We start from the raw sequence: 15,585 nt of genomic DNA on the forward strand, positions 1-15,585 counted from the left end.
CGTCTCTCCCGCTCCGGGCACCGGCGGACGTCGCGACAGTACCCACCTCGCCTCAGCGCGAGCAAAATGGCGGCAGCGCCCGCGGCCAGCCCGACCCAAGCGACGCGGCGACGTAGGGGACGTCGGGGGGGAGGGACGGCGACGGTGATGACGTCACAAGCAGATGCGTGACGCTGCCTGCGTGGCTCGACCCTGAAGGCTAGGGGTTGGAGGGAGCCGGGGCCCTGCGCAAGCGCAACGGAGGCTAAGCGCGAGTTCCGCCCTCCGCCGCTCCCTCTGCCCCTGAGGAGAAGGGCGCCGCTCCTCAGCGCCTCCGCCCACAGCCCAACCCCCTCCGCCCCGCCCCGACACTTCGCCTCCGGCTTCCGGTGGACCCCTCCTTCCTCCTCCGCCTCCGCCTCCTCCGCCGCCTCTTCCTCCTCCGCCTCCTCCTCCTCTACCACTTCTTCTTCCGGCCCCCGCCTCCCCCGCCCTCGGCGGCTGTCTGGTCGGGGGTTCGGAACCGCCTCGGAGCGGTCCGCTCCTTTTGGGAAAGGTTTGGGCCTAAGGTCCGGCCGCGGCGCCCGGCTCTGCCTGGGACTCCGGCGGGACTGGGGCGCTTCGGCCAGGCTCGCGCGTCTTGTCCTGCGTGAAGGTGACATCATAACGGCCCGCGGGTGGGCGGTGGAGGAAGCTTGGGGGGCGCTGGGAGGAGGGGCGCGGGGCTCCGGGCTCCCACTCCCACCCCTGGACTGGCAACCCCCGGGGTACGGCGTTTTTGCCCTTCTCTGTCTCCCCAGAGCAACTAGCACGCAGTGGGCGCTTATTAAGTGCCTTTTGTCGGGCAGCAGTGGTTAGAGCTCGGCCTTGGAGTCAGGAGGACCCGAGTTCAAATGTGGCCTCAGACACTTGATACTAGCTGTGTGACCTTGGGCAAGTCACTTAACCCCGATTGCCTTACAAAAAAAGAAAAAGAAATAAATGCCTCTTGACACAGCCACACTGGGGGAACTCCAGGTGGGGAGGGGGGTGCGGGTCCCAACCCTCAGGGACCTGACATGGTACGTTTCTTAGCGGGTCTCCCCCCTGCTCATGTGGAAGGGGGAAGGTCCAGGCATTTGGCTTGGGTATGATTGGGAAGGCAGTTCTGCCTTTATCTCAGTTTGGGGGGCGGACCTAGCCCCTGCCTTCTGGGGAACCCTGGGCTGAGGACGGGGGTGGGGGCTGGAGACTGGTTTCCTGTCCTCAGAAACTCCAGTCTAGCCCCGAAGTACTAATTCCTGCCCTCAGAGACCCCGCAAGTGAGACTATAAGCCCCCATAATGCATCCAGTCAATAATCATCCCTTAAAGACCGCTGGTGGTTTCCTTGGAGAGGCCACAAGGCCTGGGTCTGAGTAGGGAGATCTGTTCCCAAGCCTCGGGGAACTGTATCAGCTGGCAGGAAGCCCCCCCCCCCCCCATTGAAGGTAAACATAACCCTAAAATGAAAAGGCCTCTGATCTGTCTGTCCTAGCTGGGGAAGACAAGCCTGAATAAATAAACCAGGTGTGAGAAACCCTCCAGGACTCCTGACCCACCCTTGGGAGGCTTCTGGGTTGGTAATCATCATCCCTCAATCCATTTTACCCCAGGGCTCTCCCACCTCAAGCCCAGGCTTTGAAAACCTGTTTTCTCTGGATCAAGATAAACCCAGCCCAGTCCAATGCTTCTTTGAGAAAATATTCCAGGTTGGATCCTCAGAAACGCATTAGTGGGCTTGACTGTGCTAGGTTTATCCAGTAAAGGGACTTTGTGCCTCAGCCAATCAGTATCTTTGCCCTGAAGTATAAGTAATATGGTAGGCCCTGTTTTACAAATGTTATATCATTTGATTCTCACAGCAACCCTGGGAGGTATAGTAATATCTCCATTATAGATGGGAAAACTGGGCCAGACAGGTTAAAATGACTTGCCTCAGCATCTGAGTCTGGATTTGAACTTGGGTCTTCTGACTCCAAGCCCAGCACTCTATCAGTTGCTAGATAGATGTGGCTGCTTTTGTAGGAGGAACACAAAGAAGTGTCTGCCTCTGGGCCTAATCCACTTAGGAGATAAGGCAGACACAGTCCCAGGTCCCCTCTGATCAAGGCCTAAAGAATCTTGGAGACCAGAGGTTGCAGAAAGGTGGATTGGAGTAGGTATTGAATTGGGCCAATAGAAATGCACATGGTAGGTTGCCCCTTCTCACCCTTCTAGTGTGGGTTTGGAAGAGCTGGAGAGAGACTTTTCTGGTAGTGTCACCAAAGTTGGAGAGGTTGATAGGGCTGCTTATCTGGCATCTGGCCTCTATCATTTATCTGCATCCAGAGGCCTATGCCCAGTGCCACCCATCTACCTCACTAATGAACAAATCTGATCCATTTTGGAACATCTTTCATTTTAAAAATTCAATGTCATAATACTTAAGAGAGGTAGAGCACATAGATAGGTCCTGGAGAACCACAAAATTCTTCCTGTGGCACATACTAGCTATGTGACCCTTCCTGAGCAAGTCACACCCTCTCAGTATTCTAGGTAACTGTAGGAAGATGAGTGAAATTCTGTTTAAGGTAGAGAAGATTGTTGTTATTTTTGAGTCGTTTCAGATATGTCTGACTCTTCATTACCCCATTTGGAGTTTTCTTGGCAAATATACTGGAGTGGTTTGCCCTTTCCTTCTCCAGCTCATTTTATAGATAAGGAAACAAGGATATTGGGTTAAGTAACTTGCCCACAGTCACATAGCTAGGAAGTATCTGAGGCCAGATTTGAATTCAGGTCTTCTAACTCCTAGGCGGGTGCTTTATCCACTTTGCTACCCAACTGCCCTAGAGAAAATTACACACTGGGAATTCTCCACACTGATAAAATTAAAGGCCTGAATCAATTTTTTACAAGTTAAACATAGAAGCCAGTGCTATTGTGAGGGTGGGATTAAAACCACCCATTTGGTTCTGGTGCCTTAACTAGGGACAATTTTTTTTTTCCTAATTGAATCAATCAAAACAGGGTACTGAACCGGACCTGTACACCTCCATGACTCAATCAAAGCCATTGGACAAGAGAATAGACACTTTGTATAAAAGAGAAATGCCATCTGGGAAGTCAATCAATAAACTTTTATTTTTGTTGTTTAGTCATTTCAATCATGAAACTGAGACAAACAGTAGTAAGTGACTTGACTTGCCCAGGGTCACATAGCTAGTAGGTAGCCTGAGGCCAAATTTGAACTCAGAATATGAGTCTTCCTGACTCTAGGCCCCAGGGCTCTATTTACTATGGTGCCACCTAACTGCCCCAAACATTTGTTAAAGGGCTACTGTATACTGTGTACTATCTTAACTAATGAAGATACAAAGCAAGGTAAAAGAAATACAAAGAAAGTAAAAGCCATCCCCTGCTCTCTGTTTCAAGAAATTTTAGGATCCTTATGAGTTATTGCCAGTAAAAAAGCCAGCACAGAATACATACAGACAAGTAAACAGCACCTTATTCACTCAAGAATGTGACACATACCATCAGTGGGTGACAGACTTGTGTGCCCCATTGCTTCACAAGACATATATCCTTCTATGTTTCTAAGTATGTAAGTGTAATCGGCTCTTTTCCCATCTTCCCCTTCTGATGCCTGCCTTTCCGCTATATGCTTTCCACTACACGATCATTATTCATTGATAAATACTACTGGTGATCAAAGCTAGCAACACAAAGAGATTTAGAAGGCAAAACCCAGGTAGGTTATATGTGTTTCTGCATAGGCCCAGAATTCTCAAATAACTCTGGGCCGTGAACAGATTTCTTAAAGCTTATATAATCTCCAATTACATCAGAAAAAGAAAAGAAAAAAAAAGGAAAAATGCATGATTCTAGGTTTTAGCCAATAACACTGCCATAACTCTGATGCAGGCCCTCATCACCTCATACTTGGACTATTGCAGTAACTGCTGTTGGCTCTGCCTGCCTCAAATCTCTCCCCACTCTGTTTTTACTAAAGTGCAAGTCCAATCATGTTACACACACACTTTTTTTTTGCATTTCACACTTTTTTTTAAAAGATTCATTATTTTATTTTAGTTTTCAGTGTTCACAGCCATAAGATTTTGAGTTCCAAATTTTCTCTCCATCATCCGTCCCCCAACCCCAAGACAGCATGTATTCTGAATACCTTTCCCCCTAATCTGCCCTCCCTTCTATTCCCCTCCCTTCTCTTATGCCCTTCCTCTTCTATTTACCTGTAGAGCCGGATAGATTTTTATACCCCATTGCCTGTATATCTTATTTCCCAGTTGCATGTGAAAACAATTTTTTAACATTTGTTTTTAAAACTTTGGGTTCCAAATTTTCTCCCTTCCTCCCTCCCCACCCACCCTCATTGAGAAGGCATGCAACTCGATGCAAGTTATACTTGTGTAGTCATGGAACACACCTCCATAGTAGTGACGCTGTGGAAAAGTAACTATATTTCCCTTCATCTTACTCCCGCCATTTATTCTATTCTCTCTTTTGACCCTGTCCCTCCTCAGAAGTGTTTGCTTCTGATTACCCCCTCCCCCAATCTGCCCTTCCCTCTATCGCCCCCCCTTATCCCCTTCCCCACTATTTTCCTGTAGGGTAAGATAGATTTCCATACCCCATTGTGTATGTTATTCCCTCCTTAAGCCAAATCCAATGAGAATAAGATTCACTCATTCCCTCTCACCTTCCCCCATTTCCCCTCCACTGTAGAAGCCTTTTCTTCTCTGTTTCATGTGAGATAATTTACCCCATTCTACCTCTCCCTTTCTCCTTCTCCCAGGATAATCTTCTCTCACCCCGTAATTTTATTCTCCAGATATCACCCATTCATCTTCAACTTACCCTGTGCCCTCTGTCTATCAATCTATCTATACATATAAATTTTTTCCCTCCACCTACCCTAATACTGATATAGGTCTCATGAGTTACAAATATCATCTTTCCATGTAGGAATGTAAACAGTTCAACCTTAATAAGTCCCTTATGATTTCCCTTTCCTGTTTACCTCTTCATGCTGCTCTTGAGTCTTGTATCTGAAAGTCAAATTTTCTATTCAGCTCTGGTCTTTTCATCAATAATACTTGAAAATCCTCTGTTTCACTGAATATCAATTTTTTCCCCTACACAGTTTTGCTGGGTAGGTGATTCTTGGCTGTAATTCTGTCTTCTTTGCCCTCTAGAATATCATATTCCAACCCTGTGGTCCCTTACTGTAGAAGCTGCTAAATCCTGTGTTATCCTGATTGTGTTTCCACAATACTTGAATTGTTTCTTTCTGGCTGCTTGCAGTATTTTTTCCTTGACCTGGGAACTCTGGAATTTGGCTACAATATTCCTAGGAGTTTTCCTTTGGGGATCTCTTTCAGGCAGTGATCAGTGGATTCTTTCAATTTCTATTTTACCCTCTGGTTCTAGAATATCAGGGCAGTTTTCCTTGATAATTTCTTGAAAGATGATATCAAGGCTCTTTTTTTTTGATCATTGCTTTCAGATAGTCCAATAATTTTTAAATTATCTCTCTTGGATCTATTTTCCAGGTCAGTTGTTTTTCCAGTGAGCTATTTCACATTGTCTTCTATTTTTTCATTCTTTTGGTTTTGTTTTACAATGTCTTGATTTCTCATAGTCAGTAACTTCCAGTTGCTCCATTCTAATTTTTAAGGAAGTATTTTCTTCATTGAGCTTTTGGACTTCCTTTTCCGTTTGGCCAGTTCTGCTTTTTAAGGTGTTCTTCTTGTTGGCTTTTTGGACCTCTCTTGCCATTTGGGTTAGGCATTTTTTTAAGGTGTTATTTTCTTCAGTATTTTTTGGGTCTCTTTTAGCAAACTGTTGACTAGTTTTTCATGATTTTCTTGCATCGTTTTCATTTCTCTTCCCAGTTTTTCCTCTACTTTTCTTACTTGCTTCTCAGAAACCTTTTTGAGCCCTTCCATGACCTGGGACTGATTCATATTTTTATTGGAGGCTTTGGTTGTAGGAGCTTTGACTTTGTTGTCTTCTTCTGGTTATATATTTTGATCTTTGTCACCAAAGAAAGATTCTATGGCCTGACTTTTTGTGCAGTTTGTTCATAATCCCAGCCAATTACTTGAGTTTTAAACTCTTTATTAAGGTAGGGGTCTGCTTCTGGTGTGGAGAATGTACTGTCCCAAGCTTCGGGGCTTTTGTGCAGCTGTTTTCAGAGATAACTTCTAGGGACCTGTAAGTTTTCAGTTCTTCCATGGTAGTACAATCAAGGGAGAGGTGTTTGCTCGTTTCCTAGCCTGTGCTCTGGTCTATGAGTGACCGACCACAAGCACTCTTTTCTGCCTTGGAACTGTAAGGAGGATTTCCTCTACACTGCCACTACAAGCTCCACCATGCCAGCGCTTCTCCTTCTTCCAGGATTGCCACCCAGAACTACAACCCAGATCCAAGCACAGGCAAAGCAAGAGAATCCTGCCTCAGCACCAGCAAAGCGATCCCTGCAATCCCCTCTGATCAGCCACTGGATTCCTCCTTAGTCTGTGGGCTAGAAGCTCCATAAGCAGCCACTGCGCAGGGCCACACAGGGACTGGGGCTGGGACCAAGCTTCTCTCTCATCTTGGTCACAGACTTTTCTTACTGATCTTCTAAGTTGTCTTTGATGTTTGTGGGCTGAGAAGTCTGGAAACCAGCACAGCTGCCCATGATTCAATCCTCTGAGGCCTACTTTAGGTTCACTGAGGCCTGTTTTGCCTATGTGCCCACACTGAACTGTGTTTCTCTCCCAACCCGGCATGATAGACCTTTCTAATCAACCATCTAGGTTGTCTGGTGCTAGAAATTTGTTTCACTCTGTCTTTTTGTGGGTTCTGCTGCTCTAGAATTTGTTTAGAGCCATTTTTTTACAGGTATTTGGAGGGGTTTGGGGGAGAGTTCAAGCTAGTCACTGCTTTTACTCTGCCATCTTGGCTCCGCGCCACTCCCCCCCCCCCCACACTTAATAAACTCTGTTGGCTCTCTATTGCTTCCAGAAGCAAAAATAAAATGCTCTGTTTGAGATGCCGTAGCTAACAAGTAGCAGAGTGGGATTCACATTCATCTGTTCTGCCTTCCAATTCCACGTTCTGGAACAATAAATTAGAGTTAGAATTAGTAAATGTCAGTAGATATTAAAAGTAGAAGCATCTATATCTATAGCAGATACATCAGTATTTTTACAAGCTTAATGACTGTTGAAAACGTTGCAGATTTACTATATGAAATCATAGTAGTTCATCATGAAATCGTAACATCCTTTCAGTATAAAAAATAAGATAAAGTGAAGTCAGATCATGTTTTTGAGTACTCTGAATATTAACCCATCGCATATGGAAGGCCCAAAAGATAGTAACATATTCTAAGTTATCATTTCAACAATTTATCTCAACAAACGTATTAAACATCTGTTTTATGCAGGATATATAGATAGGTTCCCTGTCTTCAAAGAGTGTACAAAATCCTCTGGGAATAGTTGGGAACAGAATGAAAACAAATACAAATGATGTAATATGACATTGAAAATAGTAGAAAAGAAAAAGTACTATTTGACTAACTTTTGTAAATATAGGCAAAGTTTTAGATTAGACCTTGTCCTTGTTTTTCCCTAGCCAATATATAAAGTAAATCATAATGGAGCTGAGGATAAAATTATCTTATTGTTGTTCCTAGGTGGAACCTATAGTTGAAGCATATTGTCCTTGGATGTTGTTTATATCCTTATTAAAGATGTTAAAGAAAAAAAATAGGGCCAGCTAGGAGGCACAGTGGATAGAGCACCAGCCCTGGAGTCAGGAGGACCTGAGTTCAAATGTGGCCCCAGACACATGGTACTCACTAGCTATGTGACCCTGGGCAAGTTGCTTAACCCTGATTGCCTGAAAAAGAAAAAAAAAAATGAGAATATTTATGGGGAAAAATATCTCTTAAAATGCTAAATCAGTCATTTTAAACTACCTTGAAACTGGAAATTGAGATTAGGAGAATAAATTACCTCTAGCAACATAAATTCACATTAAAATATACTTAGATTCTCTATTTAGGATTCCTTGTATAGCTTTTTATGTTAGTTTTCACATATCCTGTAGTAAATGTTATCACTATATCTATAGAAAAGCATAAGCAGGTAGCTCAGTGATACTTTGTCATTGTGAGTAGTGAGTAACAGCTTGTGATTTTGGAGGCATATATGGAATATGTTAATATTTAGAAGTTTTCATGCTATAATCTGACCTCATGTTCTGGGTTTTTATATTGAGAAGATTCAACAGAGGTTTTGTGTCATGTTTATAATGATTCCTTAATCACAGACTTCTGAGCAGTTAGCAATAGTTAACAAATCAGTAAAATTCATCCTTTGCCTGCAGCATTTGTACTTGCACACTGCTATTTACTATTTCTGATCTTTTCTACATTTAGACAATGTCATCCATTCAACAAGTTTTTTTACTAAGTATTTGCAATGTGAAAGGCACTCTTTCAGGTTCTAAAGTTAAAAGGAAAAAAAAAAAAAAGCAATTTTTGTCCTTAAAGAGTTTTCATTCCACAGGGATGATACAAAATGTAACCTGATAAATTCAAAATAATATTCAGATTTATAGAAAGTAATTTCAAGTGGGAAAAAATGCTACCAACTTGGAGGAAGGGTGGATTTGGGATCAGGAAAGACTTTTTGTGGAAGGAAATGCTTGGGCTGCACTTTGAAAGGATTTAGTAATTCCAAATGGCTAACGTAAGTGGAAAATGCATTCACAAATTAAAGTATTAATAAAATGAAACCACATACATAAAATAAAGCATACATATAATTTACCCATAATCAAATGGGTAAAAAAACATGCTCTGTTTGGCATTCAAAGCCCTTCATAACCTGGTCCCCTCCTACCTTTCCAGTCTTCTTGTACCTGACTCCCCAACACGTAATCTTCCACCCAGTGCCACTGGCCTCCTGGCTGTTCTACAAACAAGCCCCACCATCTCAGCTCTGGGCATTTTCTCTGGCTGTGTCCCTTGCCTGGAACACTTGCCCTCCTCTACTCAGCATCCTGACCTTCCTGATTTCCTTTAAGTTTCAATTAAAATCTCATCTTCTACCAGAAGCCTTCCCTAACCCCTCTGAATTCCAGTGCCTTCCCTCTTATTTCCTGTTTATTCTGTATGTAGCTTGCTTTGTACCTATGTGGATGTTGTCTCCCCCATTAGATTGTTAGTTACTTGTGGACTATCTTTTGCCTCTTTTTGTATTCCCAGCTCCTAGCACACTGCCTGCCTACCACATAGTAAATGTTTCTTGATTGACAAATGTTTATTGACTGATTACTTATCAATTACCAGGAGGAGAAAGGAATTTCCAATTGAGACAAGTGAAAGTAAAGATGATCATTTCAAATTATGCTTAAAAGATTTCTATTTCAAAGATAACTGAAGAAGGAATATAACAACAGATCTGGTTTAGCAAAAAGTACCAACAAGAGAAGAGTCTGTGATTTACTACCACCAAGTGGCTTTCATAAATTCTTTTTACACTCACCCCTCCCCAGGTTTCTTATTCCCATGGAAATCATTGAAAGTCTTAGGAAAAGCTCAACTGGCTGTGGGACTTTCCTCATAATTAAAGTAGCCATGCTGGACCCAAAATAATAATGGAGAAAACAAATCAAAAGCTCCCACGATACTATTATAGATACTGATTGGTGGTTGGCCTTCTTTCTTGAAGAGGACCAAAATGACATCACCATGTTGGAGTCAAGATACCGTCTGTCCGACTGTGGCTAATCAATCCAGTATGAGCTCACAAGGCTCGACCACAGGTCAGGCATAAATAGTCCACAAGAACATCTGGAGTAGAGATGTCTCTAAATTTGTCATCTCACATTTGAAGCACAGCACCTTTTATGATGCAGGCACGCCATGCTGAGCTGTCCTGTGCCAGCGTCTCCTATGTCATGCAATTTATTCCAGAGTTCTACAGAGAGACCTTGAGAGTGTCCTTGTATCGCTTCTTCTGACCTCCATGTGAGCTCTTGCCTTGTGTCAGTTCTCTGTAAAAAAGCCTTTTAGACAAATATATGTTTGGCATTTGAACATCTTGGCCAGCCCATTGGAGATTTGCGCTCTGCAGGAGAGTTTGAATGCTTGGCAGTTTAGCTCATGAAAGGACTTTAATGTCTGGTACCTTTTCTTGCCAGGTGATCTTCAGACTCTTCCTAAGACAATTCAAATGGATACTGTCCAGGTTTCACAGCATACAACAATGAGGTCAGCACAATGGCTCTGTAGACCTTCACTTTCATAGTCAAACTAATACCTGTTCTCTCCCACTTTCCTTCACGGTCTCCCAAACGCTGACCTAGCTCTGGCAGTCTGTGCATCAACCTTATCATCTATGTGTACTGGAAAAGTATACAGCCAAGGTAAGTGAATTTATCCACAGTTTTCAAAATTTCTCCATTTGCTGTAACTCATGGTTCCACATATGGATGTTGCATTGCTGTCCAGTGGAGAACCTCTGTTTTCTTGGTGTTAATTATTTGGCCAAAATTAGCAGAAGAGGCAGAGAAGCAGTCCATACGTTGTAGCATCTCAGCTTCAGAGGTTGCATTGAACCTACAATATAATCTGCTGTTTCATTATTCAGATGTTTTCAGTAAAGTGAATTTTGCCTCATGAATTAGCCATGATATGACCAAGAGTTAACTAGAGACAGATACACAAATGTAAGGTTAGACAGAGAACCCCATTTCTACTCAGATATTTCCAGTTTTTCCTAACTGGAGGCACAGAGCAATTGTGACTAAACTCAGAACTTTTTTTTTTTTAACTACAGATATATAATATTTTGTTTTTTCCCCAATTACATGTTAAAACAATTTTTATATTTGTTTCTTTTTTTAAAGTTTTGCGTTCCAAATTCTATCCCTACCTCCTCTCCCCCTTCCAGGAAAGGGTAAACAGTCAGATATAGCTTATACATATATTACATGTGCAGTCATTTAAAACCTTTCCATGTTAGTCATTTTGTATAAGAACAAAAGAATGAAAGAAAGTGAAAATAGCACACTTCAGTATGTATTCAAACAATATCAGTTCTTCTGGAGGTGGATAGCATGCTTCATCATTAGTCCTTTGGGATTGTCTTGGATCATTTTATTGCTGAGAAGAGCTAAGTCATTCACAGTTTTTCATTGAACAATATTGCTGTTACTGTGTGCAATGTTCTCCTGGTTCTGTTCACTATGCATCAGTTCATGTAAGTCTTTCCAGGTTGTTCTGAAATCACCCCGCTTGTCATTTCTTACAGCACAATAATATTCCATCACAATCATATACCACAGCTTGTTTAGCCATTCTCCAATTGATGGGCATCCCTTCGATTTCTAATTCTTAGCCACCACAAAAAGAGATGCCATAAATATTTTTGTACAAATAGGTCCTTTTCCTTTTTTTTTTTGGATCTCTTTGGGATATAGACCTAATAATGGTATTGCCAGATCAAAGAGCATGCATGGTTTTTTAGCCCTTTAGGCATATGAACTTGAAACTTCTCAAGTAAAATAAACATCCTAAAGTGAAGAGAAGGAAATCTAGGGGACTTTAAGGGCCATTAAAATGAGGTAACTATTGTAACAGGGTGTTCATTACATGGTGATAGATAGATAACCAGCCTTTGGGTCAAGAAGACCTGGATTAAAATCCTGCCTCTGATACTAGCTGTGTGTCCTTGGGTGAGTCATTTAAGTTACAAATGTGATTCCATAAAACTAAGGAACAATTAATCAACAAATCTGTAATTACTATGCGTTAGGCACTGTGCCACGAACTAGAGTTACAAAGACAAAAAATAACACAATCCCAGTTCTCAAGGAGTTTATATTATAACTGAGGAGACAAGATGTAGATGTGTAATACACACACACACACACACACACACACACACACACAAAGTATATGCATTGTGATAAGAGAATTTCTGGCTCAGGTTTGTTACTGCCATTTACTTAAGATGAATAGGGCATGTTAACTAGATAGAGGCTGCAAAATCAAGCTGAGACATCAGTTCTAGCCCCTCGGTGAGCTGATTAGCTGTTTTGTTCAGTCTGCTTGCAGATTTACAGCTTGAGATATCATCTATAGGTGAGTGTTTCCTGGCTAGTTTCTTATTTTACTTGAGATAGATCTCCCCATTCTGCTACCTGTTCTTTGGTCGGTAAATCATCATCTTCCCCTTTTGAAATTTCATTGTACCTATCCTGCTACCATAACCATAACCTATATAAGGTTGCTGAAATTGTTGTTCAGGACTCACTGATTTTTGTATATAGTGAGTCTATGCTCTCTGCATGATAAAGTGGTTTTTAATCATATCTCTGTGTCATTGATTATATAACTGGCGGCAGTACCTATTAGTGAATCCTTGGACTTCTTTGTCACAGCATAATAAAAATAAATTCAAGCTGGAAAAGGGAGGGTAGGGCGGCTAGGTGGTGCAGTAAATAGAGCTCTGGCCTTGGAGTTAGGAAGACCTGAGTTCAAATGCGGCCTCAGACACTTGACACTTAGCTGTGTGACCATGGGCAAGTCACTTAACCCCCATTGCTTCACCAAAAAAAAGAGGGAAAAAAAGAAAGAAAAAGAAGGGTACTTGCAATTGGGGAGCTCAGGAAAGGCTGTATAGCCTACCTATGTAGCAGGTATGGGGTACAGCCTGGGCAAAGACATGGAAATAGGAGATAGAGTGTGTTTATAAGGAGTAGAGAGAAAGACAGTTTGGCTGGTATGGAGGAGTTTGTGAGTTTGGGGAAAGCATCTCTTCTTCAGAAAAAGTAACCTCTGAGACTGAGGAAACTGACTTCCAGGGTTATGTAAATAGAGACCCTCAGGAGGAGCCGAACCATTCTATCTTTCAGGAAAGCTCCGCTACTTTGGACATCTTTTGGAACAAACCTGACCTTAAGCAACTTCCTGACCCCAGGGCTTACACATTTCCCCGTATTACGTTCTGCAACAGAATGCTGCAGATTGGCTGTATGTTGATTGATGGATTGATGTTCTTAGGCAATCTCAAAAACTGTAAAAACCCAATCTGTCCTCTAAAAAGCTGAAGCATTAGCCCACGTGGTCTTCCTGGGTGACTTCATACATTGCTTTCTGTCTGGCTACTCACTCCCTGACACCCCCAAATGTCGAGTGCAGTCCTCAAAGTGGGTGAGATTCTCCTTGGACGCTCGTACCCCATATGGAAAACTCCCACAACACTAGACTGAAGAGTGTAGGAAAGGGAGGAAGGTACCATAAGGCTAGAAAGATCGATTGGGCTCTCAAAACCAGAGATTTTATTTTACACTAGAGGCAATAGGGACTCACTGGAATTTATTGAGAAAGGGACATGGTCAGATCTGCCCTTAAGAAAAATTACTTGGATTAAATTAGGGAGAGACCTAAGGGAGGGAGAACACTTAGAGGGGGCCATTGCAAGTAACAAGTGATGAGGGATTCAATTCCATGGTGACCATGCCAGTAGAAAGAATGAGTTGGATAGGAAAGAAATGTTGTGGAGATACAAATGACCAGATTTGGTGATTGATTAGATACGAGGGGTGAGAGAGTGTGAGAGTCTGACTAAATCATAAATCCTTCCTGTGTGTTTACATGTGTAATATTCCACATGATGCCCCTGGAGAAGGTTCCTTGGACCTGTGGGGAATAGAAGAATGTTTCAACCCCTTGGACATGGGCAGCCCTGTGTGCCTCCCCCTGTATTCAAGCAGATTGGCCAGTGGGCCAAGAAGACTATCTTACGTAATAGAAAACTGTCCTGCTTAAACAAAGTGATTCCACCTTCTGGCCCTAGCCCTTCTTACTCTCTCTTGAATGTGTGGCTTAGAATTTCCTCTGGGGCTTCTCCCCCAACCCTAGCAACAGCAATGGCATTGAACATCACATGCTGGCCTGAAGCTGGATCTCAAGATCCCACCTTCCTCTTTTTCTGAGCATGGGCCTAGGCCATCTCCAGTCATCCTGATCTATAACTGGCCACTGGACCCAGATGGCTCCAGGGGAGAAAATGAGGCTGGTGACTTTGCACAGCCCCCCTCACTTAAATCCAATTCACTTGTAAGTCATGGCATCATCTTCCTGATGTCATGGTCCTCTTCAAGGACAAAGGACAAACCACACAGCATGGGCCCAGAAATGGATTGTTCCAGCCTGGAAAGCAACCTTGTAAGTTTGAGAGGTCAGGAAGTCCTGAGGAATTTTTTGCAACTCTATCCTTCTTGGAGAGGATGATTGACGATGATTATGAGGATTTTTGGTTTTCCTTTTATTATTGGGACTTAGGGCCATTCCTCCTGTTATATTAATAGCACCTGACCAAAACCTGTCCCATGGGATGTAAAAATTTACTTAGAGCTTTAAACACTCCTTGGATAAGAAGCCAGAAGAATCTCAGCTGTCCCTGGCTCCTTGACAGCTTGGACGTGTAATTTCTCTTCCTATTTGTGAATCTTCTAAATGTAGATTAAAAATCTATAACCTGGCTTTGTTATTATTGTTCACTTGTGTCTGATTCTCTTTGACCCCATTTGGGGTTTTCTTGGCAGAGACACTGGAGTGGTTTGCCATTTCCTTGCCCAGCTCATTTTACAGTTGAGGAAACTGAGGCAAACAGGATTAAGTGACTTGCTCAGAGTTACACAGTCAGTAAATGTCTGAGGCTAGATTTGAACTCAGGCCTTCTTGACTGCAGGACCAGCACTATATCCTCCCCCAACTGACCTAGTTTACTTGTAGTTTATTTGATGAAGTTTTTTTCTTTTTTCCTTAGGGGATGTATAAGACCATTACTGTGTTCAATTAAGTTTATTCAACTTTTACGACACCAATCTATGGATCTATTTTCTCTTTAACTTTTATGCCCTTGAGAGGAATGTAGAAGATTGCAATATGTAAATGAATTATTTCTTTGTCATTCTGCCTTAATTTTGCCTATGAGAAACCTTGTTGTTCTTCTTTGTCCTTTGTTCTAGAAGAGAACCAAAAATACCTGATAAAATCCTAATGATGATTCCAGTTTTCTCTGAGGCCTGAACCTGTCCTGGAGCATAATAATAAAACCTAAGTTTTTAACTTCTATAATTTTGCATTATGGTAAATTTATATTTGACAGTGGTCACCCACCCCATGAACTCAGAAGGGAGAAATTTCTTCCGTAACACCCCTGAGAGGGGGATCAGGCCTGAGTCACCCGTCGGCTTATCGGAAGATGTAAACCATGGGGAGTTGATGGGAAGCGACCACGGTCCAAATGAAATGAATGTTCAACAGTTCAACACATGTAAAATGTGCCATGTTTTTCTATTTTCCATAAGAGCTTCTTGGGACAGCACTTTGGGAGTTGTGGGTTATTGTTTTAAGTCTTCATCAGTGAGTATTTGTAAGTCCTTTGTGTTTTCACCATGTAGGCTGTGTAGGCATGATCTACTTAAATACCTTTCTACTCACTTTTGGGGAGCCCCTAGACCTGAGCCAAATCTAAGTGGACTCCAGGGTAAAAAGAGCCAGAGACTGCAA

At 42.5% G+C, this 15,585-nt stretch overlaps 1 long non-coding RNA gene across 1 annotated transcript; it reads left to right on the forward strand.

Moving 5' to 3' along the window:
* The first annotated feature begins 9,371 nt into the window (after positions 1–9,371).
* On the forward strand, positions 9,372–15,147 carry LOC114038226. The gene is made up of 2 exons (XR_003568551.1): positions 9,372–10,427; positions 15,042–15,147. It is a non-coding gene; the product is annotated as an uncharacterized LOC114038226 (long non-coding RNA).
* Positions 15,148–15,585: the final 438 nt, after the last annotated feature.

The sequence above is a fragment of the Vombatus ursinus genome, unplaced genomic scaffold (genome assembly GCF_900497805.2).
Source record: "Vombatus ursinus unplaced genomic scaffold, bare-nosed wombat genome assembly UNPS02010822.1, whole genome shotgun sequence".
Taxonomy (NCBI): domain Eukaryota; kingdom Metazoa; phylum Chordata; class Mammalia; order Diprotodontia; family Vombatidae; genus Vombatus; species Vombatus ursinus.